General features: G+C 41.3%; 1 long non-coding RNA gene and 2 other non-coding genes across 3 annotated transcripts; all 3 read right to left on the reverse strand.

Annotated features, from left to right (window-relative positions):
- Positions 1 to 2446: 2446 nt before the first annotated feature.
- On the reverse strand, positions 2447 to 16342 carry LOC125015826. Its single transcript, XR_007113641.1, has 4 exons — positions 16093 to 16342; positions 15919 to 15992; positions 5129 to 5179; positions 2447 to 3714 (listed from the first exon to the last, which is right to left on the reverse strand). It is a non-coding gene; the product is annotated as an uncharacterized LOC125015826 (long non-coding RNA).
- LOC125017100 lies at positions 12221 to 12383 on the reverse strand. Its single transcript, XR_007113803.1, has one exon. It is a non-coding gene; the product is annotated as a U1 spliceosomal RNA (small nuclear RNA).
- Positions 13408 to 13596, reverse strand: LOC125017112. Its single transcript, XR_007113814.1, has one exon. It is a non-coding gene; the product is annotated as a U2 spliceosomal RNA (small nuclear RNA).
- Positions 16343 to 18397: the final 2055 nt, after the last annotated feature.

An 18397-nucleotide genomic window follows, 5' to 3' on the forward strand; every position in this document is an offset into this window, starting at 1 on the left:
TCAACAGTGCTATGCTTAAGTGAAATTACTCTTGTCCCACAAAGCTTGTACACATGCAAATGGTAATAATCTAGTTTCTGCTCAGGCTTCCAACATTTCATGCTTGTTTCACTTCATACAATGCAAATGCTGGCATATAGGACACATCATGAGGTGTAACAATAAATTATACATGCTGGTCCTGCATCACAAGCATGAGCTCAATCTTTCTGAATTCAAGTGCCTCACCTTGGTTTAAACACAGAAAGACCCTTTTTGTACCGAGTGCCTTTCCACTGCACCTCGGAAGCTCAACATTGGGTTCTTTGACTAAGGTTTCTCCTACTGCGGAGCGCACTGCTTCACTGTACAGTTCAGCATGGAAAGGAGTGGAGTTCTTAACCACCAGTTTATGCCATGAAATCAACTCTCACCACTTATCAGCAGAGAGAAAGAAAAAAAAATTATGAATCATGAAAAGTGTGAGAACGACTCGCAGCGCGCGATTTTAACGCCCCACCTTCACACACCGGAGGACAGGTCAACATGGAGGAGAATAGAACGCAAATGGAAATAAATGATAACGTAAGAAGGACGAAAAATAAAAAGTGTGAGTTGGAGTTGTGAAATACAACTGTCATCACAATAATGCCCTGGTGCAGGTCTGTGTAAAATCAAATAAAGGCCTACAGCGAAAAGCAGTATGTTTTTTTTGTTGTTTTTTTGGTGAAATACGGTATGCAAGTTTTACACTTCACAGTGGCACAAGAAAGACCCTTTTTGTACCGAGTGCCTTTCCACTGCACCTCGGAAGCTCAACATTGGGTTCTTTGACTAAGGTTTCTCCTACTGCGGAGCGCACTGCTTCACTATACAGTTCAGCATGGAAAGGAGTGGAGTTCTTAACCACCAGTTTATGCCATGAAATCAACTCTCACCACTTACCTGCAGAGAGAAAGAAAAAAAAATTATGAATCATGAAATTTGCCAAAATCAAAATAAATGCTGTTGGTTGTGAAATAGTCAACCTAAACTGTGTTAGCAGATCTCCCCTCAATAAACTAGAAGATGATCGTTAGCTTATCCTTTCCATATTTTTCAGTAAATTAAAATTTGAAAAACCTTGAAAAAGGCAGAGTAGGTCGCTCCTCCCCTATTTGTGAGAGGCAAGAGGAAGATGAATTAGTTTTAAGAAAGGGTACTGGTTGAAATACACCATTACCAAATGTCAGTATCATTTATAAAACATTTGTTCTCTCTTCTTTTAAAGAAAATCCACTTAAAATGTCTCACTAGCGACACCTGCAAGTGGAGAAGTAGGAGCAGTCTGCGTGAAAAGGAGACTTTGACATTTTGACACGTTACATTAAATCCAGCTTCCTATCCTAGCCAGAAATCATGCCATTTCAAGTCACGCAGTCAAGGTTACGGCCAAAAACCTAGTGAAAATGTAGAAGAGGGTTAATAATCAATTATTGTTCATTGTTGCAGCTCTAAACAAATGCTATTCCTCTTTCTCTCCTGTGTCAGTCAGTTCACAAAAGTAAACGTAATGACTGACTGTTACGTGCTAAGCTAATGTTAGTGTAAATAATATAAAAAGTGGTTGGTCTGGCTGACTACTAACACTCATAGATATAAATCTATGACTAACAATGGCAGACGCCGCCGGCCATACTTTTGTCATTATAGTTAGCTAACATTTCAATTGACGACATGCTAGCGGATTGGTTTTGTCGACTGAGTAAAGTCAGAGGCATGGTGGTAAATAAAGCTAATACTACTCAGCTTCAGTTTGATACTTGCCTTCTGCCTTCAGCCTTCCTCCAGCCTCGACATTAGCTGCAGTTTGCTCCAAGTTTCTGTGACCAAACAGGAACAGCCACGTGGTGGTTGTTGACCTTGTTAAGCGTAACGTCAAAGACAGATATTCAGTGTCCCAACAGCCAATGGCATGTCTTCTTCTTCTTCTCCTCCAACCGTTTCCGTCGACCAATCCAAACGGGACCTGCGCTTTTCAAAGCACGCACTCCAATGACATGTCGTCTATACGTTTTTGTCTTTTGTGTTTGTGCAGGGAGACGTTGCAGCAGTAAAATGTCTCCTGATTACACGTGTTTTGTTCAGACATGCTGTGAAATAATTCAAGACGCTGTGATTTACATTGGATTGTATATATATATATATATATATATATATATATATATACACACACACACACAATCCAATGTTTTTAGTGAGTGATGGGGGAGGGGGTGGGCGGTTGTTGCTCGGAGAAGCAGTAGAGAGGCCAACAGAGGGTGAAATACGGTATGCAAGTGTAACCCTCTTGTAACCCTCTGTGACCAGGTAAACATAAAAGGTAGTCAATCAAATTAAAGCTGGGCTGATATCAGAAATTCTAGATGCTACTATGGAGCCTGAAATAATAAAAGTCAGCAGAAAACATCACACAACACAAAACCGGTAGGTTTACAAAATTATATTATACAAAAAATCAATTACAAACCCTGCCTACCTAAGTCGGTTTCCTAAATGCACATACGCATGTTATAAGGGCCCAAGAAAATAAATAATCGCAACAAAAAGTGTGCCTTTATGAGATTTCATTCAAAGTTAAAGGAAATAAAGCTGCTCTTTCCAGAATTCATGAGAGCTCTTGGTGTGTGTATTCAGTAAAATGTGTTCCTTCACTACCTGGGTAGACTTGTTCTTACGTGTGTTCTTATCTGTGTTTCAAATGAAGTAGTAGGATGAAGACGATTCCAAAACGCCATGGCTGGCTACACCAGGCTCTTGGTCCTTTCGTTGATTCTGCAGTTGGCACTGACTGCTAGAGTCAGATTCAGATGATCTCTGTCTCTCTCTCTAAAACCAATCTATACATACAGTACAGAATGCATTAGTTACTATTATTTCATTTCTGTTTAAATCTGATCAAGTCATCTCCATTCAAATATCAAATCAAATATACCCAATTGTTAAGGATATGAATACTCTAATCATTATGTAAATGAATATGCACACATCACACCATGGATTGGTCACCTCTAATGAACAATCAATCAATCATGTATTTCCACCTCACAGTATAGAAATAAAATCATGAAATTTATGAAACCATATATTTATGTTTTTTAACCTTTTAAATCTATTTATGCATTTTAACATTTTAACCATCACCTTTTAAACATTTTAATATATTTATCATTTTAGCAGTTAGATAACTTTTGTTACCTCTCATATCCATATAACATACATATATAACATGTTGGTAATTAAATGCATTAAATCACCCATATTTTGCATATAGACAAGAGGATAAACATTCCCTCAATCAAGTGATTTCTATGTTATAAACAGAGTCTAAAGGCACATTTAACGGTGAAAAAGATGTGCTACAATGGTAACTAGCTTAACCGTGCTAGCAGCAGAACTAAAACAACCAAATCCACATTCAAATGCCAGCGATTAGCACGCGGCTAGCGCGATTAGCGATCTTTTATAAGCATTTTTAACAATATAAAACTACTTGAAACCGTGTTTATAAGACATCAACAGTCAACAGTAAGAAGAAAAGTCATATCTCCGATTGGTTTTGTACGGCGGCATTTCACATTACAATGAGCTTGCACATTTAGCATAACACTCGTGTTAGCATTATCATCCTCACCGGAGGTATCTTGAGGAGCTTTCATGGCATGCGGCTCAACTCTTTCCCTCACAGCGTTCGACCTAACGGACACAATATTTCAGTATTTTGATGTGAAACTTTATGAATTTCTGTTATTCTGGTGATATTTTCATACCAGTCCTTCATGCGTTGGGCAACGTCTTGACCGGAAGAAAGGAAAATCAAGCGTCTTTTTGACAATCCCCCGGGGCGTATACGCCACCCTCTGGCAGAATAGGAGATTGCACCTTAGTAACCTTGTGCTGGTTACAAAAGTTTTACACTTCACAGTGGCACAAATATGTCAGTGGCACACACCAAACTCATTTATTTGGAGAGAAAAAAATGTCAGAGAGAAAAAAAACAACACACTTTTTCCTCCCCAATATAACTTTAAAAGATGTTTAACACAAAGCAGCATCTCCGATAAAAACACATTAGCCACATGCTGTTTTAAGCTAACCTTGAAATCATTTATTATTATGTTATTCCAATGAGACCTTGTTCATTTTTATGGAAAAACGTAATAGTTTTAGTAGTTTTACCACAACAAAGTTACACAATATGAACAACATCACTATTTCACTTCTTAGAGTGTGGGGTCAAATGAAGGCAGAAAACGTGTGAAATAGATTTAGTTTCCTTTGTTCATACACCATTTGAATCAAGCACACTAACGTTTTTTCTAGGTGCTTCAGTGGGAAACGAACACTTAGGACAGAACAACTTTATTAATGGATAAATTATTTACTCAGGAGAAGCCGCCCATCATGCCAACTGTACCAAATGTGCTCTTATTAGTAGAAACCCATTTGACATCTAAAATGAAGATAACACTGCATATATCGTTTTCACCTCTATGCTAGGCCCATAGTGTGTTGCATTTATGAAATGAAATAAATGCTACAGAGAAAACGAAATTGTATTATGCATACATAGCAGGGATTTATCCATGGTTGGCTTTCCTGGGGTCGAAAAGTTCAATAAATAGCGGGCAGGGCCCGCCAGCGGGTGTCGCACGCCGGCAGTTGTGGCGTATATTTTGTGCAACAAAAAATTAAATACATTTTATTTTAATGTTAAAAGATCACCATCAATTCAAATTTAGAATTATATTTAAAAAACTAACGCACTACAATAAAAATACATTTGAATTAAATACTTGACAGCAACTAGTAAATGAGCTGCAATGCACTATGGGAGTTCAGTGTTTTTTGGATGATGTTACAACCATGAGTGTGGTGTGGCATTCAGTGTCATTCAGTTGTTGTGTAACTCTCACTCATTCACTGATGAGTGACTAGTTGCCCCTATTTTGAAGCAGTTAGCGTGAAAAAGTGAACGGCTTCAGCATCCTTGCTCCGCACCGCTCGCTGCAGAGAGCTGCAACAGAGGAACGAAAGAGCTGCATGCGGCTCCGGAGCCGCAGGTTGCCGACCCCTACTCTATACAGTTGACGAGGTGTGGTGTCCATACTTGAACTACTTGTCGATTGTAGTGAAGTTGCAGTTTCTGAGCTGTAACCACCTGAAGAGAAGACAGAAAACATTAGCGGTTATTAAATAATAACAGCTAATAACAGTTTAAGAGGCAGGACCAGGATAAAGGTACAAGAAGATCCAGCCTTTTCCAACACCACAGCAGTCACACGAGTCCCACTATAGATGACACCGTTGCTTTGGGACAGACAAGCTTGCAAGATCTCAACGTAACACACTACAAAGAAAATACACACCAGACTCACTATACATGGGAACTAAATGAACAACATATTGTTGTTGGGGGAACTATTCCTACTGCTGGATACAAAAGTCATTTTTTTTTCTGTATATTGTGATAAAGTATCCTATGTTCATCCCATAATCCTGTCCCCATTAGTTGTGTGTCATTTGCAACTGAATCAGAATCTAGAGAAGATGGACCCAACTGATGATACTGATTTCTAAGCACACTGTCAATTCACTGCTGCTGATTGTACCATATTACACTAAGGTAGATTATGTTATTTTTCATAATCTACCTGCAATAAAGGCCTCCCTGCTATCATTCAAGCTTATTTATGATGGTAGGTGACAGTTCTCATGCAGTACTGCTGAATATTGAGTGGGGGGCGGCTGCATGTTAGTATTTTTACCATCTGTGCAAGAAACGCTTTCTCTCGCTGAGAGAAGTCGTTTTCTGCACAGACTAGTGGAACTGAGCTCATTTTGTGACTTATTGTGGTGAATGTGATGAAAAGCACCTCCTAGTGACTTGTTATGCTCAGAATGACTGCTTCAGGCACCCGGTTGCCCCAGACCACAGGGGCCCCACCGTGCGTCTGTTAGGCTGAGAAAGGCGCACCTTTTCTGGATCAATTTCTCGCCATCTGCCGCCCCTCTGCTGGAGCATGAAAATGTTGTTTCTCCTGCAATAACGGCTTCCCTGCTATCATTCAAGCTTATTTATGATGGGAGGTGACGGTTCTCATGCAGTACTGCTGAATATTGAGTGGGGGGCGACTGCATGTTAGTATTTTTACCATCTGTGCAAGAAACGCTTCTCTCGCTGAGAGAAGTCGTTTTCTCGTTATGTCACAGAGATAATCACTTTCACCACCCAGAGGAGGCGATCGCAGTCTTAGCCAAAAGGCCGAGGAGTGATACTCGCAAAGGCTTGGACAATGTGTGTCCCTTCTCCACACCCTCACTCTCACTCATGGTTTGATCCCAGAACGCCAGCTGGGATATGTGCACGGGAAAAGCTAAACAACTATATCCTGTTTTTATCCATCTCATTCTTTTTTCTCTCTCTCTCTCTCTCTCTCTCTCTCTCTCTCGTGTGTGTGTGAGATTGTGGCGTGTGAGTGAGACGCTGAGCAAGTTGTGTTTACGAACTTTTTTTCTGTTTTTTATGTATTGTAGTTTAATTTAACACAAATTAATTACTGGGTGAGGTTTTCAAGGTTTAGTTGTTGGTTTTTGGGGGGGAGTTGGTTTTTTTTTGCTATTTTTTTTATTTTCTTAGTTCTCCTGTCGGCGTCTATGCCGGCCGGCGTCTCAGACGCCATGGTAAATGGAGAGTTTTTCACGCTCACGCGGAAGCATGGCATTAAAATCTCTGCCAGCTTCCCGTGCAGCGTGGAAGACATTGCACTGGTGGTGGGGGAGAAAGTCGGACATGGCAGCGTAAAGTCGGCCGCAAGGATGAACGGTGCTGTGGTCATCTTCCTGGACCAGGTGGACAAGGTGAACCGCGTCATCGAGACCGGCATTACGTTGAACGGTATGTATGTATCAGTGCTGCCGTTAACGCAGCCTGCAACCAAAGTGATTCTATCAAACGTCCCTCCGTTCATAACCGATGAGTTTCTCAGTAGAGAACTATCCAGACACGGGAAAGTGATCAAGAAGATCCTGTCTGGATGCAAGTCTCAGTTACTGAAACATGTAGTGTCTCACAGGAGACAGACATATGATACTTAACAACCGGGACGAGGAGCTCAACCTCGTTTTCCGTGTCAAAGTAGATGATTATGACTACGTGATATTCGCAGCCTCATCGGTTATGAAGTGCTTTGGTTGTGGTGAGGAGGGACACACCGTGAGGGCCTGTCCGGGGCGGGGTGATCCGAGTCCACCTGGTCCTGGTGGAGCGGCGGCTGCTGGAGCCTCCGGCTCCGCGGGTGAAGCGCCTACACCAGACGCAAGGCCGTGGCCGGCTCCACGCAGCTTGCCGCGTCAGGGAGCTGCCGTGTCTGGCCCGGTTCTAGGGGGGTCAGACACTATTACGCACAATGTAAACGGTGAAGATGAGGGGAGTGAGGTGGTGGTAGGTGAGGTAGGGGAAAATAAAGGGGGTGCTGAGGCGGGGGAAGAAACTGGTGTGTGTGAGGAACAGATGGATAAGACAGGTGAAGTTAGTGGGACACGGGAGGGAAAAACAGGTGAGGAAGGGGAATTGCAGGCAGATGAGGAGGTGAACAGGGCGGGTGAGAAAAGTGACAGGAAGCATGAGCAGGTGGAGGAGGCTGAGATGGAAGAAGAAGGAGCATCAGCAAAGCCAAAACCTGCTCATAAGCGTAGGAGGAAAACAAAGAACACCGTCAATGAGGCAAAAACAAGTAAAGTGGGGGTGGACAATGGGAGGAGGCAAGTACAGACAGATGAAAGTGGGAGTGAGGAGGAGTGTGTATCAGATAACAGTGATGTGATAGGTTTCAACCTGAGTAGCAGTCAGCAGAGAGAACTGTACACTGCAGAAAAGATTAAATGTTTTCTCTAACAGACAAAAAACCAACACGGTGTCAAAATAGAAGAGTTTTTCCCTGATTTATCATTGTTCTATACGTCTGCCAGACTCCACATGAGCCAAAGAGGAGAGTCTGGCATCACAGACCGTGAGTTTTTTAGACTAAAGAAACTTGTGTTGAAAGTGAAAAAACAAATGAACAGTGATGATTTAAAAAACTTCAATGTGTATTTTAACTAATTTATTGATTTTAAAATTTGCTCTCCTTCTTTCTTTTAACATGGATAGTTTTATAATGGGCAGTTTAAATGTTAATGGAGCAAGGGAGGTGAAAAAAAGAGCACTTATTTATGAAACTACCAGAATGAAACGCATTGATGTCATGTTTCTACAGGAAACGCGTAGTGACTCTGGTAATGAAGCAGACTGGAGGAGAGAGTGGGAAGGGGAAGCCATTTTAAGTCACAGCAGCACTCTGAGTGGAGGAGTGGGCTTCCTCTTCTCCAGGAGTTTCTCTCCAATCTCACTGGAGGTCGAGCACTTAATCGAGGGGAGGTTACTTTTAACTAAAGCTCGGTTTGAACATTTTACTGCTGTTTTTATCAACCTATACGCTCCAACCAACGGTGCAGAGAGGAAGCTGTTCTTACAAAAAGTAAATGATGTTTTAAATAGCGTTTCCTCTGAGGATTTCTTATTCGTGGGTGGGGATTTTAACTGTACTGAAAATGCGCTTTTAGATCATAACCATGCAGAGCCTCATCCAGCATCCCAGCAGGCTTTGAGGCAGCTGGTCCACTCTCATGGCCTAGTGGACGTGTGGAGGAGGATGCACGCAGACAGCAGACACTACACATGGTCCCACCTCAGAGAGTAGGATCTCCTCAGCCAGACTTGACCGTATTTATTGTTTTAAACATCATTTTAATACTTTTAAGTTGTGTAGAATTGTATTCACGGGATTCTCAGATCATTCCCTGATTTTTTGTCATGTTTTTATAAGGAACATTTTACCGAAAAGTGCATAATGGCATTTTAATGCAGTTTTAACACTTGATAAAAAGTTTAGGGAGGTTTTTATTTATTTTTGGCATGTTTTTAGACAGAGGAAAGCTGATTTTAGTAGTCTTAGGCAGTGGTGGGACCATGGCAAGACTGAGATTAAACTTCTCTGTCAGCAGCACACCCTCAACGTTACCCGAGACATCACCAGATCTGTTAAAGACCTGGACAGTGATATCGTGGAACTAGAGACAATGACTGAGTCCACAGGAGAATGAGGATATATTAAAATCCTCAAAGAGAAAAAAAATGGCTTTAGCTGACCTGCTGGACAGTAAAGTACAAGGTGCACTGGTCAGGTCCCGATTCCAGAACATCACTGAAATGGATGCTCCCTCTAGCTACTTCTTTAGTCTAGAAAAGAAAAACGGACAGAGGAAGGTAATCCACTCGTTGCTAGCAGACACAGGGCAGGAGCTCACTGAACCAAGCCAGATAAGAAGGCCAGCGGTAGAGTTTTACTCCTCTCTCTATACTTCCGAGTATGAGGAGGAAGCCGCACTGTCTGAGGAGTTCTGCAATGGACTGCCTCAGATCTCCACAGACACCAACTCCCACCTTGAAGAGCCGCTGCAGATGCAGGAGCTTCAAGCCGCCCTGCAAAGCATGCAGGGACGGAGAGCTCCCGGCATAGACGGCCTAACTGTGGAGTTTTTTTAAAGCCTTCTGGGACATCCTCAAAACGGACATGTTAGAGGTGTTTAATGAAAGTCTGGCCGCTGGTTCCATGCCAGTGTCCTGCCGCAGGGCTGTTGTCACGCTCCTGCCCAAGAAAGGAAACCTACAGGACATTAAAAACTGGCGCCCTGTGTCTCTGCTATGTGTGGATTACAAGATTCTGTCCAAAGCCTTGGCCAACAGGCTGAGAGGGGCTAGGGGGGATCAGACCTATTGTGTACCCGGCAGGTCCATGGTAGACAATGTCTACCTAATTCAAGATGTTTTGGAGCTCTCCAGCTCATTGGCTATAGACACTGGTCTGATTTCCCTAGATCAGGAAAAGGCTTTTGACCGCGTTGAACATGGCTTCCTCTGGAGGGTGTTGGAGAAGTTCGGGTTCAGCGCAGGGTTCATAGCTAAGATCAAAGTGTTGTACAGTGAGGTTGAGAGTGTGCTGAAGTTAAATGGTGATCTGTGTGCTCCTTTTAGAGTGTGTAGAGGGGTCCGACAAGGGTGCGCTCCTAAGGGGATGCTCTATGCACTCTCCCTAGAACCCCTCCTGTGCAAAATACACTCCTGCATGCAAGGACTGGTTTTACTTGGTTTTAAGGGAAACATTATTTTATCAGCTTATGCGGATGATGTGGTGGTTTTTATCAGAAGCCAGAGGGATGCAGACAGGCTAACAAACATTGTTAATAAGTTTAATATTGTGTCGGCAGCGAAGGTAAACTGGATGAAAAGTGAAGCCCTTGCTGTCGGCAAGTGGCATGGTGGTCTCCCGGTTCTTCCCCAGAAACTAGTTTGGAAAAGAGATGGTTTTAAATACCTGGGAGTTTTTCTGGGGAATGAAAACGTGGTCCAGAAGAACTGGGAAAACGTTACAGAAAAGATTGAAGGAAAACTTGAAAAATGGAAATGGCTGCTCCCTCAAATGTCTTTTAGAGGTAGGGTCCTGGTTTTAAACAACCTTGTGGCATCCCAACTCTGGCACCGATTAACATGTATAGATACCCCATCAGACTTACTACAAAAACTACAACGAAAAATAGTACATTTTTTCTGGGACGGTCTCTATTGGGTGCCACAGAGGGTGTTGTTTTTAACCAGAGAAGAGGGGGGACAGGGCCTCATCCACCTGGCCAGCCGAACTGCTACATTTAGATTGCAGTTTATACAAAGGTATTTAACAGGCCCGGCAGATCTAGTTTGGAGGGATGTGGCCAGCTGCATTCTCAGACGTGCAAATAACTTGGGACTGGATGCTGCTCTGTTTTTAACTGATTTAAAATTTTTAAAGTTAAGTGGGTTGCCTCCGTTTTATCAGGGTGTTTTTAAATCCTGGATCCTTTTTAATCAAAAAAGGTGCCAAAAGTCTGACTCTCTGCACTGGTTGTTAAAGGAGCCACTGATACATGGGGCCAGGCTAGACGTCAGCAGCAGCGCCACACCCGGCCTGATGCTGGCACTGTGCAGGAGCAAGACCCTGTGCCTTCAGCAGCTGGTGGATGCGGTGGGGCCGGTGCTGAACGATGCTGTGGCCCTGGGGTCTCTGCTGGGACTACGCTCAATTCGAGTTGCTAAAATGTTTTTGGAGCTCTGGAGGCAAAGGCTGTCTGGAATGGAAAGGAGCCTCCTGATGGACCATAACCAAGGAAAGGCTGCCCTGGACTCCACAGACCCCTTTCCAGAAATCTACCTAACCCCAGGACTAGGAGACTCGACCGGCCCCTTGCTTACCGTCATCAATGAAAATAAACTGACGTTACACCGAGCTGACTCAAAAACTTTATACTCCAAGTGTATCAACAGGAATGGACTGAGCAACAGACCAGCCACAGTGTGGAGTAAAAGACTAGCTAGGGAAACTGGACCCGGCCCACAGTGGAATGTTTAATACAAACCTCCCCTTAAAAAACGACCTGCCGACCTCCAGTGGAGGATTTTACATGGTGCCATTGCCTCCAACGCTTTTATTTCTGTTCTTAATTCTGCTGTTAGTTACAAGTGTCCTTTTTACCACGTACGTGAGACTATCTACCATGTCTTTATTGAGTGTAAGAGACTCACAGAGTTCTTCACTCTTTTAACATTGGTTTTTTAGTTGTTTTGGTGTAGTTTTCTCCGAGAAGGTTTTTATCATGGGTGCTGGCTATAAAAAGACAAACAGAGAAAAGTGGCTGCTGCTAAACTTTCTGTCAGGAGAAGCAAAAATGGCAATTTACGTTAGCAGAAAAAAAAACTCATAGAGAACAGAGAGGGACAGGAAGCCAGGTCAGTCTGGCTCTGTAACATCAGGGCCAGACTGTGGCTCGAATATAGATTTTATAAACACATTGGAGATTTGGATACTTTTAAGCAGTGCTGGTGCTATAAAAACATAATTTGTTCAGTAAATGAAAATGAATTGAAGTTTACACAAGTTTTCACTGGATAATTTATTTTTTTTTAATATGCCAAAACATACAAAATAACACTTTGTAATATCGTTTTTGTAACACCACTGTAAATATGCCAAGAATGTAAATAAAGTGTATTTTTAAAAATCTCTCTCTCTCTCTCTCTCGGTCTACGGAAAGCGTTGCAGGAGTAAGATTTACAGTCAACACATTATCAGGAGAGACCGCGAACGCAGTCCCCCACTACCAGAAATTATGCAGTCGAGGTGCCCACATTTGGGGAATTCGCAGGGGTCAGCACGACCTGGAGTGCAATTGCTGAGCCTCGCCCTGGGTGAACCGCCTTCTTGATCACGGTATCTCCCCTGGCAGGTAAGTATGAGTGGCACAAGTCACAAGCAGGGAAGTCTGTCCCTGACACACTGTGTAGACTGATGTTGCTGACAATCTACGCATTAACAAAGCCAGGTCCTACAGGTACCTGTAGCCATCTGCTACACTGCTGTTGTCTGGAACTCCAGCCGGTTTCTATTCCACATTTGAATGACATTAAGATGGCGAGCCTAGCCCATGGACCTGCGGGCAGTCCTTAAAGCAGCGTGGCCAGCCGTGGTACCTGCTCACAGGCGGTGCTGAAATCTCAGCACATTCCGTTTGGACGTCGTAAGAATCCATCACGCTCTCCACTCTACCCGTGTAACAGTAATAGCAGTAGACCAGTGGCAGTGATACACATGCACGGGTACTGGACATTTGAACCGCAAATCCCTAATCTTAAGGGGGCACTCAGTAGAGTAAACTCCAGGCAGATTTAACCCCCTTCAATTCTCACCAGGTTGTCACTCTTGGGAGACATTTGTTTCTCTTTTCACTTTTGTATTTAGTTCTCTTCTTTCAGCGGCTGCAGCAGTGTATTGCTGTCCATTTTCCATGTACGCGTGCTACTCGTTGAAGTTCTTACCAGCAAGTTTCTGGAGGTCCATATGGCGTCTTTTGATACACAGAACAATGCAAGCCAACCAGCAGGAGTTTAAAGCTTCCATGGAGGCCGGACAGTTTATTGCATTTACTGCATGTCATCAGTAAACGCAGCTTTTTGTTGTTGTTTTTCAGGCCAACCGAGGTGATGCGGTTGAGCATGGATGTGGTTCAGCCTGAAAATGGCAAGGTCTCAAATTGTGTCATAGGTGGTTGTTCACTGGTGAGGAGGTAGACAATGAAGATATGGCGTGCTTTTTGTTTCCATTGGCTGGATAATCAGGGTAACCGGCGAAGAAACTCTGCGTAAAGATACAGCCACTGAAGAACTCGAGTCTACACGAGGCGAGCGCATCCGGCTTCTTCCAGAGTCAACCAAGTTGTACGCAGAGCTTACCAAGCCGTCCTTGTTTGTGGACATGTGGAGAGGAGTGCACCGTTTCCGAAGGTACTGCAATACCAGGTCGACGCGTGGAATGGAGAGAGCAAGCCCTTGCTCCATCTCCCAACACCAAAAATCAACTTAATATATGGTCCTCGGATAGAGGACGTATCAGATATTAAACTGATAAGAACAGATTTTTTTTTTTTTTCATTAAAATTATTTATTGATACAGGCGGGGGGCAGAAGATGGAGAGTACGGGGAGCCTTAGGCCGGTCCCAGGTGGGTCGACAGGGGCCAAGACACCACAAGAAAATGAATGAAAATAGAATAAATAAATCAATCAGTCTCATAGGACATTTTCCTTCCTTATCCTTCCTCCTCCCCCTCCCCACTATCTCCCACTATCGTTCATTATAGTAACTGTTATCACAATAATTATTGTTTTGTATGTCTGTTTTGTGATTTCTTTTCTCATTTTCTTAAATTATTACTAAAAACATCATTTTACTTCATATATTCTTACTATAATATAAATAATGATGTAATAATTATCATTATTCCTTTATTATTGTATTAATAATTTGCTGGTAAACATGTAATTAAATACCATGATAGGTCTCACGAACATCTGCGCACACATAAATATATTTTTATACAGTTTCAGTTTTAAATGTCAGTTTTACCCATCAATGTGTGTGCCTAGATCCAACATGATTTATATAAATTATATTTCCACATTCAATTCCCATTTTTTTTTACGGGCATTATTAATTCTTCCAAGTTTACAGTTTCAATAATTAGTGATTTAATCTTTTGACAGTAAATATTTTTAATTAAGCTAGAGTTACATTTCAAGTATTTGTCTGAACAAGTTCTACTGTTGTTAGGTTTAATAGATGGATACAACACTATGGTCAGTAAGTGGAGCAGCAGATATCTCAGAGCTGATATCATAACATAGCAAGTGGGTTGCATTTAACCAGTGGTCAAGTCGATTTATAATTGGAGTTGAACCATGACAATTTAAATATTGCTAGATTTAAATGTCTCCAAGCATCTGTTAAGCTTTGGTCATTGTAGAAGTTTATAAAAGTGTTGTTCGGGTGACTTGCAGAAAAATTATAAAATTCATCATGGACTAAGTTAAGATCACCACCTATTATAACATTATCTTTATGTTGATTTCATGTTATCTAATTGTAAGCCAATTTGTTCCAATAGGTTTTCATTTCCAGTGCTCCCGTTTTACCCATAAATATTGATTAAAATGAATTTGAAGTCATCAAGGGTTAGTATGAGTATTATTCAGTGACCATTAAAAAAATTAATTTTTTTAGTAGGATGGCGACCCCTGCTGATCTTGAAGTACCATGGCTGAAATAAACGTCGCATCCACATTGTTTAGACCAAAAAGTGATATCATCTATCTTGGAATGCATTTCTTGCAAAAAAATAAAAATAAAAATGTCATGTCTCTCAGACCCTTTGCATTGACAGACATCAGAGAAATATTTTTTAACTGTAACATATGACTCAAAATAAACAAAAATTGAGATGAATTAACTGAACTGTTTTAGAAACAAGAATATGGTGTTATCTAAGGATACTAACACATTATGGTAGCAAAAACTTAAGCATGTCAATTTGCTTGTAGGATAACAAATCCCCCTTGCCTTGATGAAGGCATGGCCTCAAGGCCTCTGGAAACCTCACACGAACCCATCTGGAAACTCCCTTATAGACGGTGGGCCGTGGCTGGGACTTCATCAAATGAAATCACAGAAAAAAAAATGACCTTTGGAGAAGCAGATCCGAATAGCATGTTGATTATCACCAATCAATAATATTCATTTGCATTAACCAGTTTAAATCATGTTCTCAAAAGGTTTAGTTGTACAATGAAAATCAAATCTATCTTTAGTTCCAGAGTTCAAGTATTAATTTGTAGTTGCGAAACTATAAATACATTCAAAGTGCTGTAGTTACATTAATAACTGTTTCAAGAGCTGAACTAGTTTTAGTTACGTTAGTAACAAAGAAAATATCATTTTTCAAAATTAAAAATATCTATATTGCACAGTACCCTTTAATTTGGTAGAAAACTGCATTACATTCAGAAAACCCATGGTAGCTAGAAGCATTAAGGCATAACGTGCTTAATTGTGTCTCCTTGCACCGGTAACAGTGAGATACTAAGTATTTACCTCTTTAAGTATCACAAGCACACACTTACATCCATCAGTCTCACTAATATCTTGTTTTTTCAACATATGCAGTGAACAACAGCTTAGAAAAATATTCCTTAGTAAATAACAACACTGAAATAATTATTTGGATGTGACACCAATAAGCTAAGCTTCTAAGCTCAGGTCAATGGCCTATTAGCATCACAGCCCTGTCTCAGGCGGCACCATTAGCACCATTAGCACCTTTTTTCATGTCCGCTACGCCGATTAACTTAACTTTCAGCCGCTTCACAATCAACTAAACAAGTTACACATAAGGTACATTACTGTCAACCGAACAGGTTAAAGGGTATTTTTTCACTCACCGAGTGATCAATTAAGGACTGAGCGTTCCAGCAATTACCCTCGCTTGGTCGGCAGAAATCCTCCGGTCTCACTGCTTTATAGAGTTTAAATATTAACAATACACCGGTCAGCCAGTGTTTGACATCATCAAGAATTATTCCAACACATTATAAAACACTATTTTCAGTTCTTACCCCGTGGATGAAAACAGGCTTTATCTACGTTTGGATTCGACAGCGCACGAGGCAGCCACCGTGAACATGGCCGCAAAACAGGAAGTGATGACCGGTGTAACCTTGAGGTTGATCACTCTTTTTTTTCTCTCTCTCTCTCTCTCTATTTCTCCCTTACTGCAGTAGGGGCTGCCTGAAATCGTGGCATTGGCAACTAGTTGTGACATTTCCGGTGGCATCCCTAGATCCCATGGCCGATGCCACTGTCAGGGGAGATGCCACAGCCGATGCTACGGCCCATGCCTTTGTTTATGGGAGATACCACTGTCAGTGTCACTGTTTACGCCGCTGTTTGTCCGAGACAATAAGGTCTTGCGGCAGACCTCTAGCGTGAGGTCGCATCTGTGTCAGATGCTCAGAACAATAAGTACGCGCAAGAAACTTTGAAATAAAATAATTTTACACACTTTTGTAAGAAGCGACTCTGTCATTAATTCATATTTAATTAGCCAGCACTAGAACAGCACAGTGGCCCAGGGGTTATTGCCGATGCCTCCCAGTGAGAAGGTTTGTGTTCAACTCCAGCTCTGGCATTTCACATGTTAATTTTGACTCTGCTTTATACGTTGCAATATAAATCTATGCAGCACATAACCGCATTAAATCATACGTCGAAAAATAACTTTTAATAGTTGAGAGTCACTTTTGGCACACTTATGCCTGGACACCATCAATCAACCTAACATAAATAATGTAAGCTCTTACCATACCATCAGGATCTAATGTGTAACATTTATATATATTGTTTTGGGTAGATTTCCAAATCTTTTACATGGTATGCTTTACACCTAAAGATGTTTAGAAGTCATAGTAGCCAATCACATTTTAGCTATGTTCAAATAACAGTGTCAGCATCTGCGTAAAAAATAAATAATACAAGTTTTCATTCTTTTTGCCTTTTTTAATCTCAAAATTTATCGATGATTTTAATACACTATTGAAATCAAAAGCATTGAGAATACACAGAAATTATTCAATATAAATGGTTTCATAAAGGCACTGAACACATGCTGTATTTCAGTCTACAACAATGTTATCTATCGAATTTTCAATTCAATTCAAAATATCAGTAAGTACACCTGGGTGTTGAAGTGGAAACAGAGACTTCTCTAAATATACGTCAATGAAACAACATGGTAACACAAAATACAAAGGCAGCAGAGGGAATCTTTGAATTTACAGCTGGTTTTGGAAATGGCAATTGGCACACAGAACAAGAAATGTCCGCACAACGTCCTCTGTCAGTTCTGTGGATGTACAAAGAGTGGTTGTTAGCTACTCCAGCTACGCTTTTATTAAGCATTAGTGCTCCATTTCACATTCACATTATGCCAAGAATCCTTGCCTGTCACAAATCTCCTCACAAAAAAGATATCCTCTTTCTGCGGGGCATTGTCATTCTGCCTCAGACCCTTCGTGCCCATGTGGGCAAAGATATGAGGCCTACATGGGTCCTGTGCAACTATGGGCAAACACAGGTGGGGTTACCATGAAAGCTGCGGACAAACCCACTTGGGACCCTTATCTGCAGCCCAAATTTAACCCTTATGGGCCCCACATGAACATGCTGGCTGGAAAGATACTACGTGCTGTTCTAAAATTTTTGACCACGGTCTTTCCCCAAAAAGATATGTTTCTTGAAGAACCTGCCTTCTGTGTTTTGTGGACTCAAACTGTGTCATACTGTATAGTCCCACGGGATATAAATCTTTTAATGGAGTAAAACTTAATAGTTTAAGAAGTTTAACTTTAAAAAATAAAATGAAATAAAATAAGATAAATAAAAAATAAAATACATGGATTTTATTTTACTCTGAAAGATCTCGTTTTGTAATGTTTTATTATGCATGTCGAACAACATCAGTTAGCAAATGTTTGCTAAGACTGAATAATACTACTAAAGAGTTTATCAAGCATTTAAAGACTTCCATTTAATGCTGCATGTTATGTTTACTCTCAGTTTGTTTAATACATAAGTGCTTCTCATTTCCTGTTGTGCCACATACATCAATTTTCCATTGGGTTACGATGAATCATCTGAATACTATCTTACATAAAACTGCATTGAAAATCATATATATTATGAATGTGTAGTGGTTTCAGGCTTTTGATAGCAAGTATTTACAGACATGTCAACAAACGACTGTTTCGTAGAAATAACTAAATGGTTTTTGATTACTTTGAGGATGAATCCCAGAGTTCTCCCACGGGCTGAAAATACTACTTATATTTAAATGACTGGCATTGACAAACCAACCGCAACATA

The sequence above is a fragment of the Mugil cephalus genome, chromosome 11, assembly GCF_022458985.1.
Source record: "Mugil cephalus isolate CIBA_MC_2020 chromosome 11, CIBA_Mcephalus_1.1, whole genome shotgun sequence".
Taxonomy (NCBI): Eukaryota; Metazoa; Chordata; class Actinopteri; order Mugiliformes; family Mugilidae; genus Mugil; species Mugil cephalus.